This window comes from Corvus kubaryi, unplaced genomic scaffold, assembly GCF_017639235.1.
Source record: "Corvus kubaryi isolate FWS band 111438036 unplaced genomic scaffold, C.kubaryi_AGA036_p1.0 split1-37296, whole genome shotgun sequence".
Classification (NCBI taxonomy): domain Eukaryota; kingdom Metazoa; phylum Chordata; class Aves; order Passeriformes; family Corvidae; genus Corvus; species Corvus kubaryi.
The window spans coordinates 18,502,246-18,518,654 of record NW_024582075.1 but is presented as its reverse complement, the minus strand read 5'-3'; positions in this window follow the sequence as shown (position 1 = coordinate 18,518,654).

Genomic DNA, 16,409 nt, shown 5'->3' with positions numbered 1-16,409 from the left:
GACCTCCATTCAAGCAGGGTGCTCCTTCAGGAGATGAAGGACACAGCATCCCCTCGCAGAAACCACCTGGCACCGTCTGGGGATGTGTCCTGACGCACACCTCCCACACAGGAGTTACAGATGTAAAGCACCTCTTTGCTGTGAGGGAGAAAAAGGCATATAGTCCTTCCCTGCAGATCACTGCTCTATATCATCCTAGCTGTGTGCGCAAATGCCTACTGATTCTTCATTTGTGAAAAAACCCCTGTGTCACAGACCCCTTTCCACGGTGGTGTACATTATCACAACTTCCCTGCAGAAAATCCTTTTTGACAGGGAACATACTGTGGTGTTAAATCACCCTCCCTTGTCAAAACAGAGCTACAGATCAAGCTGGAAGACAGCTACATGGCTGCTCCGATCATTCCATGATGCAACTGAGAGTGACCTTGGCTTCAGATGAGAGCAGGGCTGCTACCAGCTGCTGAGGCTGGCAAAATCCCAGCCTAGCCAGGGCACGAGGGAGCTCCTTGGACAAGCACACTCAGCTGCAGGATGAGGCTAGGCTGCTTTGCCTCTGACAGACATGTCTGGAAGGGACGACTGGGTGCAGCTGTTTCAGACATCCAGGAGCTAGGATTGCAGTGCTTGCAGGTCTGTGGCTCTTCAGAGGTTTTAGCACTGCACTTCTAGAAAAACTAATAAGAGGCATCTTCACCCATCCTATGGAAACTCTCACTTCTGTGAGGTCTTACTTTCCTTGATTTAACTTTTTTTATTTAAGGTTTACAAAGAATGTAGAGAATTTGAGAACTAGGAAAGAACTGAGGTGGATGTTACCAGTGACATTCATGAAATAATGATTGTTGCGTGGTGCTGTTAGCATGTTGTTGAGAAGAATAGTTATGCATATGGTCACTTCTGAAGTGTGAAATTTCTAGCTTGCAGGAGAAGGGAATAAGGTGCAATGCTTCAATCATGCAGGTTTCTTAAGGAAATTAGAAGATGGTCCTATGGAAAAACATGGGGAATTATTCCCTGAGTGAAGGAAATAATATATTAAGAAAATTTCTTGTTGTGCAATGAAAGTTAACATAAATTATTGCTTTTTAAAAAAGTATCAATATAATACATGAATGTATTTATATATGCATGTATAAATATTATGGCACGGTGAAAAAATAATGTTTAAATCTGAAGTGTGGTAAAAGTTTCCAAACAAAAATGACTGTTCATGAGATTTTATGTCAAGTGTAAGCTTGACAAGATGTAGAACTGCATTATGCTAACTACTGTATCTTTTGAAAACTCCACTTAATTTCCAACTGTTCAAAAATCCTTCTGATGTAACTGAGAGAGCAACCAAACCAACACTACAGTCTGCACGGACTTACATTAATCTACACTATTGACTATCAGTGAAGTAGTTTCATGCCTAAAAATTTACAAATAGTTCTGGTTACTGAAAACCTCTCCAGCTGCCATTCTTCATCATAATCTTTAAAGCATCTACACAGTATTCAAGGGAAAAGTCATAATTATTTTATTGTATTGTCCCATTGAGCTGATTTGAGTTTTGGTGATTTTTTTATTTGGAGGAAAAAAGTTCCATTAGATCTAGCTCCAAACCTGTTAGTCTTGCAGACTACTCCAGTTATGTGTTAGGAAGGAGAACCAAGTTGCCTGTAACTTCTGTGTGAGGTTGTGTCTGAGTCCTGAAGCTCTGGTCCTTTGTGATGTTCAAGCTTGCACCTCCAAACAGCAGCCACCTGTGTGCACGTATTGAGATGAGCCATGGAGCAAACCTCTGAATCCCCAAACAGTGCACAGCCCTGTCTCACCAGCTGGCTGGTTGAGTCAAGGAAATGCCTTTGTGTCCTACCACAGCTGCATCCAAAGCAGACAGGCGGCAGAACCCTCAGGTGGGAGAAGCGTACGGGAGACAGGGAGGCACTATTGCTGAGCTTCTGCCTCTGGGGAGGAGTAAAACAATTTACTGGTGGTTGCATGGGGCAGGGCATGTTGAGAAGTACATTCAGGGCTGCCTCTGCTGCAGATCACCCTTGTAGCTGCTAGTGTTTGTTGGCTTCTCAGCAAGTTGGTTTGAACTAAGTATTAAGGATTTATAAGTAGAATTCTATTTATTTATTTATTTATGTTCTACCAAACAATACATTTGCTGTTTCTGTACAGCAAATTGTGAAGATAAAACAACTCTGACTTCTGCATGGGCTGGCAAATACTGTGCAGCCTTACTTGTTGAATGGATGAGAGTGTTGAATTTTTGATATTTACTTCAAGATGTTTGCTAAAGGTCTTCTGGACTGCACTTAATCAGACAAGGTTTCTTTTGAAGTAAGGAATGAGTTGGTGTGGATACAAAAATGCTGTTAGCAAGGAATTTTCCTGCTTCTTCGAAACTGTGAGATACTTTTCTCTCTCATGGAAGATAATAGCAGAAGTTCTGTAAACTATGAACACCTGCGACATTGTAGAACTTTGTGTATGGTACAGTAGAAAAATATTTCAACAATGGATGTTTAGGACTTCTAGCCAGTCCACCCAGGGGGTGGCTGATCCTTTGTCCAATTAGACTATGAAGAAAAAAGAGTTTGTAAAATAATTAAATAAATCAATCTTGCTGCAGAATTCCTGCCTGCTGGATCTTCTCTCCTCCTCCTCCCTACGGCTGTGGGATGCGGTAATATCAACAGTGGAAATAAGTTGGGATTTGTGGATTGTCTGTACACGGGGGAAGCAAATAGTATAGAGTCTATCAACTACTTCTACAGATGTAGATACAGAACTATATTTTGTATTGTTTTGTAACAATATGGTGTGACTTATTTTGCATTCATGTTTTGGAAGAGTGTTAACACATGTACACCAGTTGAATTCTACATATTACATGTGTATGCTTTTGGTTTCCAAAGAAACTAAGTGCTAGGCACTTTCTGCTGTGCTCAGCTTCTGATGTTTCTTTTTTTCCCGATATTATGATAATGATATTATTAGAAAGCAGTGATTTAATTGATGTACATGTGTGTCAGAAGGATCACACGCAATGAGTTTGCACTGAGTTGCTGCCACCAGTATGATGATATGCATGCTCAGAGATGAAACCACAGAGGGAAATCTGCTACAATAGTAGCCAAGTACTGGCCAGAGGCTTTCTTTTTAGCAGCATCCTCTAAATGCAATAATGTTTATTACTGCCTTCTAGAAATACCCAAATTATTTGGCCTATATGTACCAGATGGATGCTTTTTTTTTTGCTGTTTTTGAAAGCAAGGGAAGTACATTTCAGAGCTCCAAAAGCATAATACCTCAAAGTACTGAAGTAGCAAGGGGAACAATAAAAATTACTGTTGCTAGCTTGTTGATGGAGATGTCTTTCATGTTCGGCATTCACCAGTGTGTGAATCTCCCTTCTGCTGAAAATGTCCTGTGGCTTTTCCTGATGAGAATGCTGCATCTTTTGCACTACATCCTAAGTAAACTATCTCCTGCCTGAAATCCTACAGAAAAATAAATTATTCACAAAAAGACCTCTCTAGTGTGAAGTGCAGGAAGAGCTCTCGAGCTCTTCTAACATTTCTAGGGTTGTTTGCACTCTTTTTGAACATACAAAGAATGAAACGGAACATTTTCGTCTGAAGTCATACATCACCATGCGGTTATCTGGAAATCTGTATGATGCATATCTCTATAGTCAATTAGGTGTGAGGAAACCTTTCCCTTTTTAAGCTGCTCTTAAATATCAAAATACAGCTCACACACAAGTGCTTGAGCTGGATAGTCAAGTCAGTCTGATGTCAGCTCTGCCCCAGGCACATTCAACACAGATGGCATTGCACAGGAATGATGTTGTGCACCAGAATGGAGGTACCTGTCAGGGCCACCATTCAAACAGCCAGCATGGCTAGTCCTGCCTGACCAATCTAATGGCCTTCTATGATGGGGTGGCATCTGTGGACAAGGGAAGGGCTACACATGTCATTTATCTGGACTTCTATAAGGCCTTCAACACAGTCCGTCACAACATCCTTCTCTCTTAAATTGGAGAGAATTTGTGATCATGTTACTCTCACTTATGAGCTTGACAGGCAGCTCAGGTCTTTTATTCTGTATTTCGTCTGACATTTCTTCTGCTTAAAGGGTTATCTTTTTCAATTCATGTTTGTGCAGTGTCTCACAATATTCTCATGAAGCCAAATTATCAGGTGGGAAACTGCATGGGATAAAAAGTTGCCAGCAGTGTATGAACCTATGAGTTGAGAAAGGAGGATTTCAGGCTAGTGGAGAAGATAAAGAGATTGATATTTATCCATAAGTTTTAGTTTTGTGAAGAATATTACCATCTTTTCAATTGTTATGTATAAGGTGATGACTAGGAAGGTCATATGAAACCTTAAAATAGACATGTACTTCTATAAAAATGATGAAACTACTTAATTATCTTTAGCGGGAGTGGGGGCATTCTGAGTGCTGGGGAGACCGGCCAGAGTCATGATATGAACACCGATACAATTTGAGCATCGTGCTCCCTTTATTGTTTACTTACACTCACTTTTATCTACTTTACAAAGCTTCACGCCCTATTCCCACGGGACAGCCTCTAAGCAGCAGGGGAGCCAACCAGCGTTTAACTTTTCCCAAGGCTGTTCAAGGCTGCCTGCAGCCAGGTGTCTTTCTGGCCTATCTGCAGCCTGAGCCCCTTCAGGGGTTCTTCTGCAGCAACCCTGGGTTGCCCAGAGTCTCCTGAGGGATCATATGCCCCTGTTCCGCAAGGAATCCCTCTACAATTATCCACTTATTTCACTCACCGCAGAAGATAAAATACTCCCATGATCAAGTTTTCCCAAGGCCAGGGCTGAAGGCACAGTCTCCTTCTTTTTTGTGGAGATACAGCTAGAAAGCAGAAGTGAGAGCACTGCTAAACTCATGTCAGAAGTAGACGCGCTAACGCTGCTGGGCCGCAAACCATGGCAGGCAGTGAGGCCTATAATGAAACAGTCAGCACAAAAGGTATGCTTGGTATGTACCTGTGATAGTTAGTGCTAGCTTCTAGTTTTGCAGTGTTATTAAGAAACATAGATATGGTTGTTATAGTGATTGCTGCTTATATAACTGCTTATATAACTGCTAAAAAGGTATAAATACTCAGTTCTGTATCAATAAAATTGGCTTATTGCATCCGAGCAATCTGCCCCATCTCTTTCATCGCCGACCGTCTCGCAACACTTTTTGCCTTGACCTGGAACATCAATTTAAATGTCCATCTTGTTAAGAACAAAATCTTAATTCAGATGGGAAATCTGCGGGCCGGGGAATTGGGGTGGTGTTACAAAGGCATATTTTGCACACACATGAGTAATTAGACTGCAGTGAGTATGGTGGTTCTCCTTTGCCACTGCAAGATGACTCCCTTCCATCAGGTAAGCTTGCAAACAGAGCACAGCAGAGCCTTAACATTAAATTTCTCACTAGGAGTTCAAGATGTTTTGAGTTACATCAAAGGAAATAGCTCCCACAGTGAGATCACGGTCCAAAGTTGTCTTTGTTATTGCACAGGTGGGAGAGATCACTGAAGTTACATTACAAGAAAGTAACAAAGCAAAATTTAATCATTTGTCTTCTAGCAGTCTTCTGTAGGTATGCTTTAGACAGTGAGGATGGATACAGGTCTGGTCTTCTGCAGGGAACAGAAGCACTGACCAATGGCAGAACTGAAATTGTGTATGGACTATGAAATATTATTAAAAAGCCTGAATTGTAATACAGTCATATGCTCTTCCCTTCCTTTTCCACCTGTCTAAGATCTATAAAGAAGCCTTCTAGTTTATGTGCAGACATTCTGTATTAAAGGATAACAAGAAATTTCAAAGAGCTCTCTTTTTCCCCTTAAAAAACGCTGATGTTTTTTGACATTTGCTGAACATCATGAGTCTGAAGAGTAAAATGCTGCTACACGAAACTCAGGTGTTTTGTACCTGAGAATTTAAAGAAAAAAGTGAAATTTCCAATAGCGAAACCCCATGAAGTTCACAGGTGTACTTTCTTGTGAGAGTTTGTTCTCTGTCATGCTTCATGTAGATCATCTTTGCTGGCCTCAGCATTTCCAGTGGAAACAATCCAGGAGTAAATCAGACATTGAGATTAAATGAAACTGAAAGTAAAGCAATTTAAAAATGAACAAGGTACTGAAGGGTAAGTAGACACTTCATCAACTTTGATAGCTGCATAGTCAAGGGTTAGGGATAAAGGGAAGAAGTATTCGTTTTCAGTAACCATGAACAGGACCTGTTGAGTTCAGGAGAGTGGATTGCAAGCAAATAGGATGGAGTCAGTCAGAAAAATGGAAAAGAGTGAAAAATGTTGAACCCCAACAAGTACTGGATACTTTTTCTCTCTAAAATGTATCTATTGTCATTAAGCAAATAACACATTATTTAATAGTAAAGGAGGATTAGTTTACAGTGTTTCCAAAGTGAGTTGTCTTATAATAAACTCTTTCTTTTCAGTAATCTCCCTCTGTTGAGCTTTTGACGGGGTACCCTTCCTTCTCAGACCAGGGTAAAAGAGCAGAGGAGGCTGCTGTTCTGCTAAGTTCTTTATTTCATAGTCTCACAGCTTTCTTGAGGACAGAGTTCAAGGGGATTACATGATAAAGCCAAGCAGCAGCAGCAACAGCAGGCAAAACCAGCTTCTTCTATATGTTCTATATGCTCCATATACTCTATATGCTCTATACTCTGTATGCTCTATACACTATACACTATACACTATGTATACTATACACTATATACTATACACAACATACTATATGTATTTTCTTATAGAAGTGTGGATTATATTTGTTAATTGACCAATAAAATTAACACACGATTCTAGTTTTCTTTTTCTTAACCTACCCCGCTCTAATTCTAACAATCCTAAGTCTTACACAAGTGCTACACAGGTATCACACAGATTTGCATATACAGTTTCTATCAGTTCTTATTGTTTATGTGAACACTCTATCTAAAAAATGTGAACAGTATAATTCTATCTGTATTTTGTCTAAAGTAAAGAATTCTGTCAAAAGGTAACACTGCTGCAGTAAGAACTGTGTTTAAGGTCTCTGCTACAGCTTTTTAATGTTTAAGGCACTTAGCATATATTTCTACTGAAGTTAAAAATCTATATTTCTATTTAACTTTGGTGTGGCTTCATGTATCTCAGCTTGTCCAAAGGTTTTAATTCAATCCCTGTGCTTTGGCTTCCCTCTGGGCCTGAGTCCAGAGGAGCTTTCACTCCAACATCCCTCCATGAGATGGAAGGCTGCTTTAGTTTCACCACCACCTCCTGCTCTCACTGGGCTAAACAGGAACTCTCTGCCCAACCTTTTCTCATATTTCCTATGCTCCAGCTACAGCTATTTGAGTCATCCTTACCAAGAGTCATTCAACTATATTGCTATCTGTTTTGTAATGAGGAGTTAAAGTTGGACACTTACGTGCTGTTCAACTTGCAATGCTGCATGTTTTAAAGAAGAGCGCAGGAGCTTTAAAGAAAGAAGTTGGATTTGCAAAGACGATTGGGTAAGAGGAAGAAAAAAACTGGGAGAAAATGGTGAACAAAGAAGAGCAGGAAAGAAGAGAGCGAATGAGAAGCAGAGAGCAGAACTTCAGCCTGAGAAATAAAAAACCCTACTCAGAATATAGGTAGGAACTGTTTCTGCTCTGGGGATATAATCAACAAGTACACAGTTATTAAAAGGTGAAGTTGCTCCCAGCTGCCCAATTCTAGGTGCTCCTTCACTTGGGTGGAGATGCTGAGCAGCTGCAAGCTGAAATGGATGAGAGAAAAAAAGGGAAAAAAAGTTCTTTTCTCTGATTCAAACTGTGGCCATTTGCGTGTAAATGCTGGATCAAATAGGAAGGGGGGGGGAAAGGGGCTGGGAAGGACAAAAGGCAGTGACATCATTTCTCTCAAAGACTACACAATTGTTTTAATTAGAGTATGTTGTATGAGTTCACAAAACTGTGGTTCAGATTAATCTGCTAAAATTAACTTCATAAATAGACCCTTACAAGGTCTATATCTTTCTTTTATAGAAGTCTTGGGAATACAGGGCAGGGAAACTCATCACGGTGGCTAAGCATTCACTGGCATTTAGTCCCTTTCTACTAAGTTAGTTTCATAGCTGTTATATTTTTTCCATGTTTGTTTCTGAAATGAATCAGGAATTTCCCTGTTCTGAGTCTACTCATTTTCAGGCTAAGTTTCTTTCTAGCGATTTTGAATCCTTTTTTCTTATGCTTCCATAGTCAATAATTTTAGTAGTTCTTTTCCTTCTGCCCTTGGTGTTCCCTTGTTGGTGTGTTTGTGGACAATAACCATATTGCCTCTCAGCTTTAATTTTGCCCAGTACACCATGTCCAGCGTCTTCAGTTTCTTCCTGTACAAAGGCCTGCTGATTCACTCTTTACTCAATAGCACCTCTGTGTGTCTGCTATAGGTTCAAAGGAACCTTGACCAGGATATTGTAAGTCATGTATGGAACCAGTGCCTTTGAATATGAATATTAACACTTCTTCATTCCTGCAGAAGAGATCTTTCTTGAGGCCTCTGTCTCTATTACAGTTGTGCCACTGAGCCTTGATTGTCATCAGCAGTACTGCAGATTTCTTCCCTCCCCTTTTGTGAAGACAGAAATGTTCTCTGTGAAATGTTACCTTTCTCTGTGTAGTCCTCTTGTTCCAAGGAACTTGAGTCACTCCAGTATGAACTACATTCCCTGCTTCTTCTTCTCCTTGCCAAGAATATATTTGATATTGCTTGGATTTACTCATCAGTTCCTCTTAAGTCTTAAATTCAAGGCAGAGTTGCTGTTTCATTCATCCAGACAATGCTTTTGCTTGACCCATGATCCAAAGGAAAAATTACATTTTTTTCCAGTTTTCTGTTAGCTTGCTGGTTTTTTCCTGTGCCTTTCCTTCCTTGTGTTTTCAATCACAGAATCACAGGATCATAAAAGTATTTGGGTTGGATGGGAACTTCAAAGGTCATCCAGTCTAACTCCCCTGCAGAGAGCAGGGACATCTTCCACTAGATTGGGTTGTTCAGAGCCCCGTCCATACTGACCTTGAAAGTTTCCAGGGATGGAGCATCTACCACCTCTCTGGGTAACCTGTTTCAATGTGCGCCACCCTCATTGTAAAATACTTCTTTCTTATATCTAATCTAAATTGACCCTCTTTTAGTTTAAAACCATTAACCCTTGTCCTATAATCAAATCATCAAAAATCCATCAATCAAAAGCAGTGGCTTTCTTAGATTCTTTTTGAGTGTCATTGTATTATCCACCAGGTCATTAACGATTTGTTGAAAACAAAAGTCTGTGTTACACCCTATGGTCTCCCTAACACTGATTCTGCCTCACCACGAGCTATGAGTGGTTCTACTCGCTGTTTCTAGTATCAGCCCCATCAGCCACACTTTAGATGTGTTTAAAACATCCCTAAATTTTATACCCCAAAGAATAATGGGCGTCTTTGCTAGCTTTTTTTGTCTCTGAGTATAGAATCCATCAAGGGATTCACAGAATACAGTATCTTGTGGTGGAAGGAACCCACAAGTATTGTGAAAGTCCAAATCCTGGCCCTGCACAGGACACCCCAAGAATCACATCAAGTGCCTGAGAGTGTTGTCCAAATGTTTCTTGAACTCTCTCAGGCTAGTGCTGTGACCACTTCCCTGGGGAGCCTCTTCCAGTGCCCAAACACTCTCTGGATGAAGAACCTTTTCCTAATATCTAATCTCATCTTCCTGACACAGCTTCATGTCATTCCCTTAGGTCCTGTCCCTGGTGACCAGAAGAAGGAGATCAGTGTCTGCCCCTCCTCTTCTTCTCGTGAGGAAGCTGTAGACTGTGATGAGGTCTCCCCATTAATTCACTTGGACTTCCATGATGTTGCAGACCAGGTTGTATTTTAGATATGCATATATCTGTCTGTACCATTTCTTTGACCAGAAATAGGGTCTGCCCTCTCACTCCACACCAATGGAAGGACTTAGCCATTGACTTCCATAGAGACCCCTACTTTCCTGCAGAACCTTCGTGACCACCCTAACAGATGCCTCTTCTGAGGTGGGAAGTGCCCTTTAGTCTTCTCTAAGTGAAAATCCGATGATCTACAAAGGAGACAGAGTTTGCACATATGTTTTGAGGAGTTGAAGATGTCCCTATATCATGTATAGTAGGAGATCTCCAAATCATTAGAAGCAATGCCACTACAGCCTTCTGTAGCAGCCTGCAAAGAGAATGGAAATGGTTCCCAAAGGGATGGAATTAGTCAGCTTTTGCAATGGGACTGCCAGCCTCTGCATGCACATGTGAGTCATGCATTTCAGATCCTGCAGAAGCTGGAGACATTTCTCCTTGAATCATCAGGGAGATACCAGCTTCCTGCACTCCATTTCCCTGTAAAGCAGCAACCTAAATGTAGGTCTCCTTGTTCCGTGCATTAATGAGCAGTGTTGTGTAGGTATTCCCTGCCAGTATCAGCAGTCTGGTTTACAAACTGAAAATTGAAGAGCCATGGGGGGTTCTGCTGACTTTTCTGAGTCCACTTGTCAAAACGCAGACCTTCAACCTCTAACCCTCTAACCCCCACCTCCTAAGACACGTGTTATTACTCTGGCCTCTTTTTTTTTTTTTGGGGGGGGGAATGACTTACCTGTTCTCCATCAGTCTGTCCTGTTCATTTCCACAGAAGTGCGAAAGCTTTGCACAATGCAAGCTTTACACATGCTGTAGTTCTTGTCCCTGTGCTTTCCCAGTCAATTCATATTTGTGTGAACTGCTGCTTCAGCCACTGTGCTTTAGTCTTTTTAAAAATCATTTTGTATTTTCTTGTGATATCCATGTTCTTCGTTTTCTTTGGCAAATGAAGGTATGCTGTAAGTGCTGAAAACCTGCTTCTTTACAAACCTGACTGCTTGAGAGATAGACTATTGAGGTTTACTTGAGAACTGATTAACTTGTTTGGTTCAAATCAGAAATGAGTAGCCTTCTGAAAGTCAAGTTACATACCAAAGCAGGCACTGCAATTACAGAAACAAATACAGATAACTGTAATTTCTAACACCAGATTCACTCTGAAAATAATTTTGAAAAATATTTTAAGATCCTGCTACTTGAGACCATTTGTCATCTTTGCATAAAACTCTGCCACAGGATATTCCTCTAACCTAGAGCAGGACTTCTGCATCTACCCCACTTAAAATTCTTAAAAGTTACACCTATGACAATTACACTCGACTAATGTACAATATTTGATTGTAGTGTTCAGCCAACCTCCTGGAATGATGTCAAATAAGAAGAGTTTCAGGAGGTTCAATCTAACTGTGTTACAATATTTAACTGTATTTGAAAGCCAGTAGGAATTCTTGGTTTAATATTAAACCTTCCAGCACTGCTAAACAGCTAGCTCTAAGCCTGTTGTGCTTTACCAGAACAAGAGCTACCAGCACTTCAAAGTTCAGTTTTGATCTGCTTTTGACGAAACTGCTGAAGCCTTCAAGCCAAGACAGAATACCTGACTTTGCTCCTGCTGCCAATGCCAAATAGGCATCAGTGCCAACAGGACTGTGCTTCAGTACCTTCCACACCATAAAGCTAAAGACAGATTTAAAAACTGCTCAGGGCAGTCCTTGCCTTTCCTAGAGGAGGACAGCACTGTTCATATGGCAGTATCTATGCTCTCATGATTATCTGAGCCCTACCTGGAAGTATCTATAGAGGCTATATGTCTTGCTTTGAGTCCTCATACAAAAACATATTTTACTCCTAAACCTCAACTTAAAAATCCTTAGGACAACCATCTTCTGGAGAAAAGTATGAAGGAGGAGTAAGAGGTAAAAGAAGAGTGACACTTAAATTTTGAATGGAAAATAATGCTTGTTCACTTCCTCCCTAAGTAATCTTTTTCCCAAGACATTTTATACTGTCATTAAACAATAAAATCACCTAATTACCTATGATATCACTGTTCTTTAACTGGTAATTTCTTACTAAGTTATGATTGGAATTCTCCCAAAATCCTTACATGTGTGGTGGTAGAATACAAATCTTTCTGTAAAATGAACATTTCAGCTGGCATATCATCTACACTATTGATGCATGAACAAAAGTGAACTTGTCTCATGTACAGAGGATCCTTATTCTTTGGGGTCAAAGTTATCCATATTTGCTAAATAGGGCTGTAAAATTATTTCCTACTCAGAAATTATGCAGATACAACTGTCCTGGAGGCACCACAAACAGCTGGAACAGAGCAGAACGGAGATGATGGCCCTACACACCCTCTAATCCACCCTTCTCAGCCGGGCTGTCACTGTTTACCCACAGCTCTGATTCTTGTGCTTAGGTAAACAGACACCAAGGCCTTCTGTTTGGTGGGCTTGGTTTTTCTTGTTTGTTTTGGGGGTTTTTTTCATTTTAAAAGCTTTCTATTCCACTGTACACATGATAATTTTTAACTCTTAATTCCACAGAAAGAACCATAGTGTCTGGTTCAATATATGTTCATATGCAGTTCATAGCTTTCCCAGGCTCCTGGATATCATGCAAGATGTGGTATTTTTAAAGATGTGAACATGAGACAAATACAGCATGCCTGTGTTTTCATTGGTAGAGCCTTCCTCTAAATCTTCTTGCTCAGAGAAAAAGAAGAGCAATAGCTACTGTATCTTCTTTTGGTTTTGGGGTTGTTTTTTTTTTTACACAGCTAGCATTCTGGTTTTGCCAGATATAAATTAAAAGGGAAGGCCTCAGATCTGCTGATAATCCATCATGTTCATGTCAAAGTTTTACAAAAATATACAAGTTCTGATAGATATATCAATAGTCTGACAGACCAAAGATAGTTCCACATTCATTAGGGAACTGTCCCATTTATGTGTAATTTTTTCTGACTAGACAGTTTACATCATCACTTCAAACTATTTAAAATAATAAAACATTAAACTATTAAACTTTATTGTTAGTTATCACAATTACTGTATTTCATTCTTTTAGTAAATAAATAAAACAATAAAATTTGGAAAGAATACCTGGGAAAAAAGGACACCTGGTTCACCAAAAATAAAGTTTAAATATTTGTTAAAATATCATCTGTTAACCTCAACATTTTCTCGGTGATTTTAAAACTTAGTATCTAAATTCTCTTTATTTTAAATATTTATTGCTTGTTTATGTTACCTGTATCCAGAGTAAACTATTCTCAACCATTTGGGGAAATTTCTCAAAAAAATCCTGCAGTGTACTGTCTTCAATCAAATTAGTTTATCCCTTCTCTTTTCAAGTAGCTGTAGAATGAATTATGCCTATTTTCCTTTATGAAATTCAATCATTCATTCTCAAATAGGAGCTACACCTCCTAAAACCATAGTATCTTCAAAAACCAAGAGTAGCCCTGGTTGTGTTTACGCATCTTGTTTTGCATAGGCATCATCAAATTCTCAGATTGGGAACTGGTCTGTGAAATATGATTTTGATGTTCATATTGCATCAACTCTCAGTCATTCTTAAACTTTCTATGTTCTCAAAACCACTGCAATTAATTCAGGTATGATACGGAGAAGAGACTACATCTGCAGAGTTTAAAATCATTTCTCATTACCTCAATTGCATATTTTCAATGAATACTGGAATTGCTAAAGAAACCCATTGGCAAATCTGCTCTGTATTATTGACAACAACAAACAAAACCCTTTGAGTGAGTTATTACAACAAATCATGTCAGATAAGGATGTTAGAAAGTTAGAGAAGAGAAAAACAAAACTGGTGTAAATTCAGAGTTTTAGTTTTGTTAAAAATAATTCCTTTCAGACTAGAGCAAAACATATTCATATTCATATTCAAATTTCTGGTAAAACATCACTTTTTAGTAGCAAATGTGACCTCTAATATGACATTATCTTCTGTGATGTACTGTGATATGATATGCATCTGGCACTAACACAACCCAAATATTTGCAAGAAAAAGTTATTTTTTTTATTTTCTGATTATCAAGATTTCCATTTTTTAAGCAGTTAAAAAATAAGTTTGTGTTTCACAACTCTCATGAAAATGTATATGGTATCGTAAATTTCTTTTTGAGTAGCATAATTCTAGAAACTGGTCCGTTGAAACCTTACATGTTTCAACAGGATACAGGATAAGCAGTGACCTTTCCAAGTGAAATGCAAGTTGCCAAACAATCACAATCGTCAAATCATCCAGTGGAACATCCATTAAGTTCATCTTCAACCAGACTTCCTAAGATGTGTTTTTTCTGCATCTGGACTGCTACCTTTTGACCTTGGTCAGCAGCCAATTCTGCTCACTAACCTTTACACTGTGTTAACTATTCCCTTTTCCCACCTGATCTCATTAGAAGCAACTTTCTTCCTGTTTTTTAAGAGAAATAGGAAATCTGCTCATCCAGTCTGATGCAGTCCAAGACACTCACTGCCAATAAAATAATCAAGCTGCAAAATGTTAGGGAAATTGTAAAAGGTCAAGAACAACATTACAGAAAATATGAAGTGATGGAAAGTAAGAAAAATAATGGAACCCTGATAATTAAACAGTGTTATGGAGCTATTCTCACTTTTCTTTGTCCTTTTCCATTATATACCCGCTGAGTGAGATGCAGTAATTTAGAATCAAATGCTGTTTTCAAGGATAATATATCCGTAGTCTGTTGCAATAGATTAAACTGACCTCTCAGAGAAATCACCGAACTTCTGCAGCCTACAAAAAAAACCCTGCAAATCTCCAAATGCAAAACAAGAGGCAGATGTACATCTTCCCCATAAAAGGGGCTCCTAAATATGCCTTCTTCTCCCACAGCATCGCAAGGACTAACCCCTCATAGTCTGTGACCCCCCCAGTCCTCAGCTCCCAGACAGTGCTGAGCTGTCCAGAGCACCTTGCAGCCTCTCCACAGGCCTGCTCCCTCCCCATGGGTGGGTTCTGCTTTCACCATCCTGTGGAGTCAGCAGCTGCCACTGACAGGTCTCGCTTGCTTCCCTTTAATTTCTTATGGTTTTCAGGGAACTGGCTGGCATAGAAAATTAGTTTTTCCTTGGCTAAAGTTTATCATGCAATCCAGTTCTTCCCCATAAGTGAAGTGTAGCGTAGTCTCTGGCTTTGATTCTTCTGAGAGTAGTAACATTTATTTAATCTTTTTAACTTCCTTGTTAAGGGTTTTTTCAGACTATCTCTTTTTATCTCTTTTCCTAGTATAAAAAGGGGGTGTATTTGAATTCTTAGATCTTTTTTCACATAGACAAAATACAATTTTCTCTACAGGTTTTTCTGTAACAATTAACTAATTCTCTATCACCACAGATATGATGCTAATGTTCCAGTTATAAATTTCAGTGACCAAACAGGTCAACGAGTACAGATCTGTATAGAAAACAAGAAGTAAAAATTATTCCTATCAACATCATTGTTTCAGAAATACCATCTTGTAGCAGAGGGAATAGCACTACAGAAGATGGGAATTACATTAATTAAATGAACTTTAGATAGCAGTCATGAATAACTCAGTATCTCTATTTAGGCGAGTTAAGATATGAAACATCTAAAACCCCAGACGTAATAAAAAGTATTTTGTAAAATAAAGTATGTTTAACAGATATGCAGAAAGTAGAAATTATACAGAAAAAAAGTATTATTGTAAACTCAGCTGGATCTGTTAACCTATGGGAAAACTAATTGCAGGAAGACGATTCATTAATATTTGAAACAACAGAGCATGAAGCAAAGATGTCCTGGAAAACAGTCCTGCAGCAGTAGGAAGATGAGCTGGTGGAATTCATAGCTGGCAAGACAGATGTAAATTACTTGCCTATCGAAACTGTTTATTTTAATGTGTTTCCATCACACTACACTTTCGCAGTTGCATTTCTGGAAGAGCAGCTGTTGCTGTTGAGTGGGCATCCAGCAGCACTGACTCTACCATTTCACTGTGCTTCACCTGCCTCTCATGTTCTCAGCCTCCATGCGCACCTTCCCTGCACGAACTCCTACCCCAACACATGAATTTACCCTCCTGGTTACCGATTTCCTCTGTCACAACTGGGCCACTTCTTGTAAAGACCTGAATTTGGTGAAGCCAGTGCCTAAAATAAGTTTTCCCTGACCCACCCCGTCCCTGAGAAGCATGCACCTGCACACATGCTAAGTGGCAACTTACATTAGTGGGAATCTGCTCCACTTTATGTCTTTTCCAGTGGAGCAGCTCTTTTAAGGGAAGTGATCTGTTTGCTGTGCTCAGCAGTTGCTTTTGCAGTTGAATTTTTTGCTGTTTTTGCTGTTGATTTTTTTGCTGTTTTTGCAGCTCGAACCTTACAAAGCAGTATAGGTAGGTGTGAGCTGCCTGCTGTA